At 46.6% G+C, this 12,491-nt stretch overlaps 1 protein-coding gene across 4 annotated transcripts in view; it reads left to right on the forward strand.

Annotated features, from left to right (window-relative positions):
* Positions 1–225: 225 nt before the first annotated feature.
* Positions 226–12,491, forward strand: part of HMG20A (high mobility group 20A) — a 37,033-nt gene continuing 24,767 nt past the window's right edge. Inside the window, exons 1-3 of one of the 4 annotated variants that reach the window (XM_042824508.1) lie at positions 516–561; positions 1,124–1,234; positions 2,992–3,137. The gene's annotated coding sequence lies outside the window, so the exon portion shown is untranslated. Of the gene's footprint in view, positions 282–515; positions 562–1,123; positions 1,292–2,991; positions 3,138–12,491 lie in introns of those variants that run through there. The other 3 variants (XM_042824507.1, XM_042824509.1, XM_042824506.1) reach the window with 3 other exon arrangements.

A 12,491-nucleotide genomic window follows, 5' to 3' on the forward strand; every position in this document is an offset into this window, starting at 1 on the left:
CCGCCGGGCAGCGCTGCGCCGAGTCCCGGGACGGGCTGCGAGCGCCGCGCCCGCGCGCACCACCAACTCCGGCCGCCGCCGGCCGCGGCACGGCCTCGCCCCCCTCGCGCACGGAGGGGCGGGGCGTCCCCGTCCGCCGCGGCAGCCCATTGGCCAGGGAGAGGCGATGGGGCGGGGCGCGGCCGCGGGCGCGCTCCGGTCCCGCTGCAGGGGAATACTACACGTCCCAGCATGCACCGCGCGCAGCCCCGGCTTCAAAGCAGAGAATCTCCGTGCGAAAGGTAACGGTATTCTTCCGCCCGCGCGAAAAAAGTAGTCCCGGCGTGTAGTTTGGTCTCCCGCCCGAGGCAGTGGAAAGGGGAAAGGAAGGGCAAGAAAGCGCTGCTGGGGTCGGCCCGCGTGCTTCCAGCCCGGGTTCTCTTTGGGGCTTCTCCGGACGGCGGTACGGTGAGGGGCGGAGAGATCCGCGCGGGTGGAGGCGCGGTGATGCGGCTCTGTGAGAGACGCGGCGGCGGCGGCGCGGGGCGGAGGGGACGCGCAGTGCCGGGCCGAGCCCCGCAGGTCAGTGCGGCGGGCTGTGGGGCTGCTTGGCTCTCTCACCGCCCGGGGCGGCCCGGAGAGCAGTGCAGTGCCGAGCTGGGGGCGGCGTGCTGGGACCGGCCCGCCCGGCCTGCCAGGGGCTTCGGGCCTGCGGAGCGGAGCGTGGGGCTGAGCGCACGGCGCGTGTCCGCTGCGTCCTCATCGCCTTCGCGTCCCGTCGGCAATAAAAGACGGCCGTTCCCCGTTCTCCTTAGCCGTTACGTTATTACGTCCCCTCAGTAGTCCCTTAAGGAGCCTTCCTGCCCTTCAGCTCGGTCAAAAGAGAGAAACTGCGGTGTGCGACTGAGTCCCGCTGTTCCCTGTGTTAATTTAATCTTTTCGTTCTTCCTGCTTGTGGTGATGGTGCGTAGAGAGCAGCCCGGCAGGTGCCCGTTCCATGAGAATAGAGCGAGCCCCGTTCCCAGAGCAATGCTTTAGCAACAGTGCGGGGTTCAGCCGTGTGTGTGTCACTGTCAGAAGGTGACTAAACGCAAGCTGCTGTGCTTCGCAGTTCCTAAACGTCTTCCATCTTCTGTTCCTGCAGGCCACGTTCCCTCAGCAGGCACGGGCTGTGTCTGATGGCGAAGGCTGCCCAGATTGCTGAGGTGTGCTGAGCTGCCCCGTGCTCAAGGACTGCTGGGTGGAAGCAGTGAGGGTGAGCTGAGCTGTTGCTCCGTACGCACCTGGCGGAGTTATTCCTTCTTGTCCCACTGTAAGCTGATGCGAGTTGCTGAACTCTCCCTGCCCGTTCCCAGGCTGTGGCTGTAGGAGCTTTACTCCCCCCACCTGAAGTATGCGTGGAACCGTGCTGGTTTTTGTAGCATTGAGACATGTGTTATGGGGCACACACCAGTGCTGAAACAGTACGGGTGGAAGAAGCTGTGCTTAACAGCCATGCAGATGCTCCTGTGATCATCACAGAACCACAGAATGGCCAGGGTTGGAAGGGACCTCAAAGACCACGAATCTCCAACCCCCTGCCACATGCAGGGCCACCAACCTCCATGTTTAATACCAGACCAGGCTGCCCAGGGTCCCATCCAACCTGGCCTTGAACACCTCCAGCATCTCTGGGCAGCTGTTCCAGCAGCTCACCACTCTTGTAGTAAAGAGCTTCCCTCTGACATCCAATCTCAATCTCCCCTCCCTGAACTCAAAACCATTTCCCCTTGTCCTGCAGTTATCTCCCCTTTCAAAGAGTTGATTCCCCTCCTACTTGTAGGCTCCCTCTGCATCACCTCTGAGGGGAAGGGTAACACAGGTGAACAGCAGTGTGCGTGTTTGAGGAGAGTAGGTGAATTAAGCTTTTTCTGTTGGGTTAGTTCTTGTATCCTAATGAAATGCCCTTTCAACTTCCAATTGGATTGGCTTTGGAGATCTTCCAGAACTAGTTCCTTTAAGCTTTTTTTGTTATACTTCCATGATTTCCTCTAGAAACAGAAGGGTATTATTTCCTGTGTTGATGGAAACCATTGAACTTTTTAAGAGCTGACTGGTGGCTGATAAAAGCACTGTGGCTCTAAGTGCTTGCTTGGTATGAATTTCCTAAGAACAACTTGTTTTCAGAAATGTTTTTTTTCTTTAATTTTTAAAGCCAGTGGAATTGTGGAAACAGTGAAGGCTGCCTGATAACTCGGTCCTGGTTTTTGAGGGCAAAGCAACTGGAACTTATTTATACATTGTCATGGATTGTCAGTGTTGCTACCTGTGAGATAAGTTTGGTGGTGAAAAACTGCAAGCAGACCAGCCCTGTGCCAATCTCTTCTGTAATGATGTGATTGGTGGGGTGTGCCTGTCTGTTAATGGCCTTTTTTAAGGATTAATGTGCATATCTGAAAAGAGTTGCAGAGTTAATACCTGACTTGTAGGGACAACCCTGAGGTTGGATGTTCTGCTTCTGAAGGCTGCTTATGAAATGTTAGATGCCAACAGCCTTTGGGTAACTGCAGTTGCAGCTGGACTGGCTTGGCTTTGTGTGAAGCCTTCACTCAGACTATGAGATGGGAGCAATTGGGGGTTAGGAGAGGGCAAATGGAGTTGAATGACTGAATGCTGGGTTCTGGATGTTATTAGGAAATCTTCGTTATTCCTTGACCTTACTTCCCCGAATGCTGATGCACTTTAAACAGAGCTTGTCTTTTACAAATGATGGTAAGAATGTTCCCATTAAAGAAACTTAATCAGTGGAAATGTTAAATGGAAGCAGTTTTGTCTTCAAAAAGGCTTATTAAAGGTTTTCATCGCAGAAAGAGATGATTCTGCTCTCCTTTGCAGGAGGCCATGGCAGTAGCTGACTTTGGCTGAGCGATTTCAGGTTTTTGAGCGCGGCAGTCTGTGTGGCTTAGAATAAAAACCAAAAAGAAATGCTGTTATACTTCACTGTTTCTGAGATTCTTGTGGGTTGTTTTTCAGATTAAGGGAACCTGAGGCGTGGGGATGTTCCGTTCTGAAGGCTGTGGTGAGCAATGAGGTGGACAGCTGACACCCTTAACCTGTAGTTCACCAATTGCCATTGCATGAATATCAGAGGAGCTGCTCCAGTGAAAAGGCTGAGTGAGGTGAAGTTGTGTTACCATTGGCAACAATGTGTGAAGTTCATCCTCGAGAGGACGAGGATAGTGAAAGTGTCAGTTATTAACTGGATTTAAGTGGTGTAGGACTGATGGAATTTGTTTCTGGCTTGTTCTGTTTTTTATCCCTCTGGTGTTGAATACAGAAGAGTTGTTGGCAGTTTAGTGTGTTCCTGGGTAAAGGTCTGCTCTCGCTGCATTGGTGTGTTTAACTCTGAAAAGTTCATGTCTTTAATTATTCTGTGGTATCTGAGGGATTGTCTGTGGCCAAAAGAGACTTGTGACAAAGTATTATTAATCACCTTTGAAATAAGTGATCTACAATATTTGCTAGGACTGGAAATAGGTGTTGGTGTGTCTGGTTTGGGCTTTGTGATGTTCCGTAGGAGCTGGAGCCAGCGAGTCTTAGCTGCTGGTAATCTCCAGTGCCAGTGCTCCTGACAAGCTACTTCAAACAGCTGATGAGATGAAAGTGATGTTATGTGGGTGCTGAACTAGTTAAGGGATTTGTTCAAGCTGGAAACCAAACATTTGCACGAACACAGAGCTGAGTGCGGCTGGGAGTGAGGAGGAGCAGTAAGGCAGGGCTTGGTAAGGCCCGAGGTGTAACTGGCATCAAGCTGCTGGAGGTACTGGGTGGGAGGGAGTACTGCACCTCAGGTCAATACTGATACGATAAACTGTTGCTAAAAGTCCAGCTGAGTTATCCTGATGTTTATCTGACTGTGCAGCAGATGAGAGGATTTCACTGTCAGGAAAGAATTCATTCACTTAATGGCATTGAGTTGCTGTATCTTTGGCTCCTTAAAGCAGCACGCTGCACATCCGTGCACCACTTTTGGTTGGAGAGATACAGGACAGCCCCCCTCGGTGCTGCTAGCTGTGATGTGAAGTTGAACTGCATGGGGATAATTGGCTACTGAATGAAACAGTTTCCCAGCTTGTCCCCTGCATGTGGTAGCTGTCCCAGCACGTGCTGGGTGTGAGGGATATGTATGTATAGACACAAGGTTAAGGATGACCAGTGAGTATCTCTTAATTTTATGGTGAGATCTAAATACGTATGGAAACTTGCAGTACAGCTACTGTAGTTGGATGGGTTCTCAGTGTGAAGTAGATGGTGGTCACTAGAGGAGAATTAGCTGAATTCAGATCAGTCCCATGGGATTAACTAGTGTTTTTGTGGGTTTTTGTTTGTTGCTCAGAAAAGAAATGTTATTGTTTAGCTTGGAATTTCCTTGGTTACTGTTTCAAAGCTGTGGCGATGAGATGGCATGACGATTCTTCGCCCTGGTGCAGTGTTTGACGAAAACAAGGCATGTCAGTGGATGTTCTGTGAGAATCTGGTTGTTCCGTTTGTGTCAGAAGAGGTGAAGTAACCATCTCACGGCTGTGACTCTGGGGCCGTCGTTGTTTGTCGATCCAAAGTGAATTTCTGATGAAGTGAAATCAAGGCATCCCACGCTGGTGCTCACAAGACGTGGTGTCTGGCATCGTGATTGGGAAACTCAAGTGTCAGTCTCCATAGCTGGAACAGCAGGGGAGAGTGCTGTGACAAAACAAGCTCTGGTAATAGCATGAGAATATACAACAGAAAAACAGATCAGCATCAAGCCAAGTATTGGAAACTGTAAACTGTGAATCTTCTTTCACACTTTAACTCTGGAGTTTGCTAACATTGCATTTCTGCTGTGAAGGCGGGTGGGGGAAGTGTTCCCAGTATGGGATAAATGGTGCACCGGGGTAGGAGGAAGTCTGTGTGTTAAGTATGCTTTAGTGGTGTGTTTTAATAACACTGCACACCTTTTTCCTTGATACAGTGGTTCTTAGACTTCTCCACAGCTTACTTTTCTTTAAGAACACACATCATCTTCCTTGGATTTGTCTGCACACATCCAGGGTGTTGACAAAGACACCTTCTACCTAAAGGATGAAAATTCAGGAGTTAATGTAGGAAGATATTTCAAGTAAAGCTACCACTGCATCGAATACACAAGTGTCTTCCTAGAGTATCTCATAAGTCACACTATATAGGATTTCTAGATGTGGATGAACACATCTTTGGAGTCTTGAGCTAAGCAGGCATTTTTAAATGCTCTTCAGTTCTCCTTTAGGTTGTGTGTTGTAATGAGCGAGTTCTGCATTGGTGCTTGCTGCTTGGATCTCAGTGTTTGTCATCACTGCAGCAAAGGAGCTCTTACACAGGATCTGAAGGTCTGTGATTCCAAACAGTTCACCCAGGAATAACTTGGCATGCTTAGTGGAGGTGGTGGAGCACAGCATGGAACCATGTGCTCGCACTTTCTGTTGGAGTTCAAACTTTGCCAGGGCAAGATAATAGTAGAAATGAGGATGTTGACCTGTGCCTGGCCAGCATTGTAGTTATCTGACGGTGTGACACAGTGGGCTCTCATCAGCCCTGGCATCCAGTTTCTTTCTGTGGCAGGTAACCATATGAAAGGCTTTAGGAGCAGACTGCTGGCTCAGGCTGTGTTACTGCAGTGCTGCAGCTGGAATTGTGCATCTTCTGCTATGGCTGAAATGGAGCGGAGACAACCAGCGTTTGCTTTAATCCTCACTGTGTCACTACTTGGGAATGAATTTGTCTTTAACTGTTCTTGTGCTCAGTTTAATTAAGGTAGAGAGGTAAATAATCTGCAATTCATATAAGATATGAAGAAGCAATGTCATAAATATCCCTTGTTAGAAAAATAATCAGAATCTGTGGATTTAGAGTTCTGTTTCCAGAGTCATGGGAAAGAATTTCATCTTTCATTAACAGAATAAATGTTTAGCTTTACATTGGATGGAAAAAAAACTGAAAATGTCAAGTCAGCTTATGAGATAATCCTAATTTTTTTCTGGTATTCATATTTCCTCCCACTTATGACTATTTTAGCTCTCAGTTACTGGAATCTTTTCCAGTGTTCTTCATTTTTGACATCACTTGAGTTGTAGGGGGATAAAAGCTGAATCTCAGGCCGTGGAGCTACAGAAATGTAGGTCAGTATTGGCTGTGCTACTTGCATCCTGCTTTCCCCTGCCAGCTGCTGCGCTCACTTCATGCTTTGCTGAACCATTTCACCTGGTGTCAACTAAGAACACATCAATGCAATGCCATTGTTTCTTCAGCATGCTCATGCACAGACCTTGTCTCGTGAGCAGAGCTCTGCTGGCCTGAAGGTGCTGTGATTGAAGTAGCTGGTAGTTAAATAGGTTTAGGCTAATCTCACCTGTGGCAATGGAGGACTGTTGTTTGTTCCTCCTAGGCTTGGTTGTCTTGGGCAGGTGATTTCAAAGCTCTGAATGGCAGGCTGCTAGCAGAAAGAGTCCAGCTAGCAAGAACTGTTGGTGTCTGGGGGTGGGTTGTGTAAGTTTGTATGAGTGTTCACCATTGGTAGAAGTGGGAAATTCCATATGCATTCTTTCCTTTTTATTTTTATAAGCTCTGGTGTTTGAGCTCTGTCTTTTCAAGTCCGTAGCTGAGATGGTGGGAGACACCCAGCTTCTGTTCTTTCCTGTTAGAAAAACTTGATGAAAAGCCCAGGCATGGCCACAGGCAGGTGAGAAAGGAGCAAGCCTCTGCAGTTCAGCAGTCTTGTAGCCTGCCCTTAGGTCTTGTTTGTATCCAAATACATGAAGGTTCAGAACAAGACCTGACATTTTTGTGTTCTGCTGAAACTAAATGTGGAAGAAAAATCATATATTTTAAGCTCAGAATATAGGAAAAATGAAAGGGAAAAGAAAAGCTTCTGAATCATTTGTTTGTGATTCCTGAATTTTTAATGCTAGTTTGGAGTCCCACATAGAGCCTGATTTGTTCTGCTTTCTGAAATGCAATGCTTTTGGACAAAATGGTACCAATTTGAAGCTTGTTGATTGCTCTGACTTCCTGTCACTGTTTTCTGAGAACTTAGCTGAAGGTCTGTGTTCAGTCTGGAAGGGATTGCAGGAGCTGCATTGTTTAACTTCTCAAAAAGATAAGTTTATCACATCACAGCCTGATCAGCATTTATTGATAAGCATTCTTAGAGCGTGGGTTGTAGCACACAAAAGCAGAACAAAACCCAGCTGGCTGCTGCAATGGGAAGCTGTAAAGGTCGCAGTGTTACAGTCAGCCCTTACAGCAGGTCTCAGTAACCATTATGTAACGTTTCTTTTAAGGTAAGTTACTTGGTGATCTCGTTCCCAGTTAAGAGCAACTTGCTTTCTGTCCCAAAGCCATTCCTCAGGAAGATTACTGAAAAGACCTGTATCAGAAGTGTGTAGGAAACAGCTGCTTACAAGAAACTTCCCAGCGTTTTCCTGAGGGTTGCTCCTATTCTGCTGTTATTTGGATGAGAATTGTGTGCATTGATATGCAAATAGTGCACAGAAAGGGGTTACATCTTCATACTGATGAGTGGGAAGACAGAAGAGGTTGGAAATTTCTTGCATTGTCTATGCATTCCAAAAGGCAACATTCCAGCTTTTATCACAGCGCCTTTATATAGTCTTCTGAGAACTCTGCATGCAGAACCTTTTTCTCTTCATGGATGTGAAAGCGGCTCATCTCTGCTCTGAGGTCAGTAACGTTAGTCAGATAAGTGTCTATAATTGAGTTCTCATAGAGACATTTAATTAATGCCTTTTAAAATGTATCCATGCAGCACTCCATGGCTGCGTCGCATTGTTCTTTCCTCCCAGCTCCTGTGGCTGCTGAGAGAGCACAGCGCAGCGCAGAGCTGAGCAGCAGGGCTGTAGCACAGCCTTGCAGCAGCGCGTTGCCTGAGGCTGCTGTGGGAAAGGTACACAGCTTCTTGCAGGCACGGAGGTCCTACTTAGCGAGCTGGGATTTACAGTAGGAAATGAATCAGTCATACCTATGGTTTTGACACTTGGGATGTAAGTGGCTGCTTCTCAACTTGCTTAGTAGCATCTCAGTAGCTCAGCTGCATTTGTATAACGTTATAATTGAAAATATAGAAATGTGAGGAATTAAAGGCTTTTGCAAATCACAATAACGAGTTTTCTGGCATTTACTTGTGTTTCTACTGCTAAATAGCTTGGTGTTTAAAAGATAAATGAAGCACCGAGTAATCATCCCAAATAAGCCAGACAGTACATCAGCAAAAGCTGACAGGGAATTGGGCAATTGATCTTTGAGGGAGCAAAGAGGGAATGACAGATCAGATCAGCAAAACAGTTGACAGATCAGTTGCTTTTTGGACGGTGAGTGTAGAGGAGTGTTGCCACTGTTTTGTGTTCAATGCAGTGGCAAACCATGATTTGTAACTAGTTTTGGCCAGGAATTCAGAGATGATGGGAGGTTTGTGGAAGCCCACAAGGAGGTGATGCCATGTGGAACAGAGGTGATAGAGCTGAAAAGTTGTATAGAAGAGACGAAGCAGAAAGGCTACCAGGGTCTGACTTCTTATTTTTTTTAAAGCCATAGGGAGAAATTAAGGCATCAGGTGGTGGTTCTTGCTGCAAAAATGAGTTTATCTGATTTTTGCTGTCTCTCAGTCACTGGCTGAAGCATTTCATTATTAAATTACCTCTTTGAGGCTATGGTGTGGCCAGGCTGGTCATTCCTGAAAGAACTGAGAAAGATGAAGATTCCATGGGTTCTTTCTCCCAGTGAGTTCTCACTGCCCTCCATCTCTGGTCTGTGCAGTGTTTCCTTGGTGCAGGTAGCATAGCTCAAGCACACGAGCCCACCTCGCTCATGTCAGCAGCTGCTCTTGGTCTGCACACTGCGTTTGTTCAGAGGAAATAGCAGTTACTCACACAGGGCCTGCACCTTGCTCTGAAGGTGGTTGCATGCTGCCGGTGGCATGAGCTTTAGTTTGTGAGCTTGATTCAGCTTTGGCCCAGAATGTCCCTTTAATTCTTGATCCAGCAGAGACTCACAGAATTGCAGGGGTTGGAGGGGCCCTCAAGAGATCGTTGAGTCCAACCCCCTGCTAAAGCAGCTCCCTGCAATGGGTCACACAGATAGGTGTCCAGCTGGCTCTTGAGTATCTCCGTAGAAGGAGATTCCACCACCTCTCTGGGCAGCCCGTTCCAGTGCTCCGTCACCCTTACCATGAAGAAGTTCTTCTGCATGCCAGTACAGCACTTCCTGCGTTCAAGCTCTGGGCCGTTGCTCCTTGTTCTATCACTGCACACTGAGAAGAGCCTGGCCTCACCCATTTGCCTCTCTTTTCAGATTTAAGTTCCTATTGTCATACACAGAACCCTCTTGTAAGGCTAGAAATGAAGACTTACATGCATTCAAGAACTTGATGTATCTTGTTCTTGGTCCCTCAGTTGTCATCTCTATAATCTTGTAGAATTATATGCAGTTTGCTATGCCTTGTCCTCCACTTGAAGGACAGTGAGTGCTGAACAAGTGGGCTAATTAGCAGAGTAGCAAGCACAGCAACCCTGAGCTAATCTTTTCAGTTGTCAGAAGAAAATTACTTAAAACTGCTGCTGAATTAAGCCTACTTAACATCTCTGAAATGTGGATTCAGTATAGTGAGCTTAACATGTAAGTCCTGTCTGAAGTGGCAGCTTGCCATTTTTTTCTACAGTGCGTTGAAATAGTTTAAGCTGGGGTAAGTACCACTTTTACTCAGAATGGAGGCCAAGTCTGAGCTGGATGTGGTGGGGGAGGGAGGCAGCCTTTGTGTGGGATGCTGTGATGGTCCAAGTCCAACTGTAGCTCCCCTTATTGGAGACAAGGTCCTGCTTTCCTCATTGAGGTGCTCTCCAGATTGTTCTTGTTAATAGATGAATTAAGTGAGCGCTTGCTGTAGGTGTGTGCTTTCCATCTGTGGTACACTACTGGAAGAACTGTTTAGCCAAGGCTGGCAGAGGTGTTCCAGCATAGAATGTCCCAAGTTGGAAGGGACCCATAAGGATCATGGAGTCTGGCTCCTGGCTCCATATATTGCTCTTCTCTATCCTTGTGGCCATTGGAAGGAATGTTTTCAGCTGCTTCTACCTGCTGTTTTCTACTCATCACAGTGTCTCTCGTAAGAACAAGCAGTGTTTATTTCTGCAGTGGCACAAAAGCCGTCAGTGAGGATGGCAAATTTGCTGGTTTGCTCCTGTGTTGACCAGAAACTGAGCTGGACAGTCTGCCCTGGTGGGCTGCAGACTCACTGCTCTTTTTGTAGAGCAATGCTTTGTTCTAAGGATCAGAATATTATCCACATGAAGTCTTAACTCTGAGCGATAGCAAGTTTGAAAAGAAGTGATATTTGAGATCTTAAAAGCAAAACCAGGAAATACAGCAGAAGGACATATTACTTACTGTGTGAGTGGAAAACTCGCCGCGGTGGACAGAAATTGGGTTAGAACATGCTGTCATCCATAAAATATTTCTGGAGGTACTTTAGTTTGGGCTTTTCTCATGCTGCTCCCTTTCTGTTCCTGTGGAACTGGGTGGGGATGGCCAACGAAGAAGTGTGGTGAATGACACGTGGCCTTGCTCATCAGTGTGTGCTGGGTGGGTCTTAGCAAAATGACCTGGAATCTGCCGAATTTTCTTCTGTAGCTGAGAGGTGTACATTTGTGTACACAGAGTGGGATTAGGAGGTGGAACTGGGAAGCGCTGCCAGAAGCATTTTAAAGAGGAGTGTGAAGAAGGTGATGGTGAGCGAGACATGGGTACTTGAACAGAGCACAGTTTCAATGGAAGTGATTCCCTTACTAAGCAAGTCTGCTTCTTGCTTAGTAACTGTAGCACTCCTACTGTCCAGAAATCCCATTTTCACAGGCTAAAGTTTGGAAAAGCTTGGTTTCTTGGTATAGTTTGAAGCAATAAGCTTTTCCTTTAGGTATCATTTACATTCTGAAGCTCAAGACCTACGTATGTTATGCTGTGGGTTGGAGATGAGCAGCGTTGCTGCTGTCTCCCAGGACTCACTCTGCACATTTCAGCTTGGTTCTGAAGGTTTGCCCCCTGCTGCAGTTATTGGAGCTGTGGCAGAGGTGGCCAGCCTGCTGGGAGAGCTGTGTGCTTGTTGGGGGAGAGCCAGGGTGCAGATTTGTGTGCTTTGTTAAAAAAAAACCAAGCTCACTTTAGATGCAGACTGAACCTGCAGGATTCCTCTTGGCAGGATTGCCATGGAATGTCAGAATGCCATATGCCTGTTTTTCTCTATGGTTATACATAGATGACCCTTCCTAGAGGTCAGGAAGCAGTTCTGGGTGGGAATTAGCCTTTCTGGACAACTGCTAAAGACCAGGGAAGGCAAATTTCCATTACAGCAACAAATGTGTAATTTCAGGAAGTCTGTGAGCTCAAACATGATTGTTAAAGCATTTGTAACAGTGTAATGTTTTTTACTTTTACAATTGTATCGTTGAAAATGCAGTGTCATGCTTTTTTGGGATGTGCAGGGAGGAGTAAAAGTACAGCTGAGAATGCTTTTTGGGAGTAGCCCTTCCTAAATGAGATGAGAGTGCTGGTGGCTGGAGGGACAGTTGTCTGACTGAACTGCAAAGCCCCTGAGCTAAGGTGCAGGGTTAAATGTGGTGACAGATCTTCAGGTAATTGCTGTGCTCACTTCTACCAGGCTGCAAAAGACAAGCAAGGGGAGGAAGTTTCCGGAGTCAGCAGTACTGTGCCTGCATTTACACTGGAAAATGTTTCAGTTCCACAAATCCAAAAATACAAGAACATTGCCTAATGTCGTGTTTTCTACCAGCTTCCCTCGTCTCTGTTTCTGTTCAAGGCAATGAATTCCCAATTAATGTTGTATGGAGGTGAGATCATATGTTGTAGCCCTCTTCTTTCTCACTTATAACTCACGAATTTCTCACTCACGAATAAACCAATGTGTTATTGACCTTCCAACATGGATCTTGGGGTTCAGCTCTCACTTCCCCTTGCAGTAAGAGCTGCATATCGCATGTTGCAGTCAGGCTGTCACAGTTACCTCTGTGGGTCTGAAATGGGATGGTGTCGGGCAGTGAGGGGTAACCACAAGGAGAAATAGTGCTCCAAGTGGTTTTTGTGGTGCCACAATGAAAGGGTTAAAGTTAGTAGCATTTTCAAGACTGTTTGTGAAGTTTGGTTGTATTCTTAGCTCTTACAGATTTTGTATATGACCACCTTCAAAACAGCTGTGCTTCTTTAGCCATATATGGAGATGTTGGATAATATTTGTTTTGTCTCAGAGAAACCATATTTACTTAAATATATATAGAAACAAACTCATCAAAAGGAAATGTAAAAGCGGTATAGATCTTTGCTCGTTGTTAAATGTGGAAAATACTCAAACCTGAATGCCAAATACCTTTCAGAACGTTTAAAAGTAAACGTGAATTGGGAACCATTTGAGTTGTGTTTGAGACTTTGGCTGCGAC

The sequence above is a fragment of the Centrocercus urophasianus genome, unplaced genomic scaffold (assembly GCF_019232065.1).
Source record: "Centrocercus urophasianus isolate 14NV4802_14NV808 unplaced genomic scaffold, USGS_Curo_1.0 seq_23, whole genome shotgun sequence".
Lineage (NCBI taxonomy): Eukaryota > Metazoa > Chordata > Aves > Galliformes > Phasianidae > Centrocercus > Centrocercus urophasianus.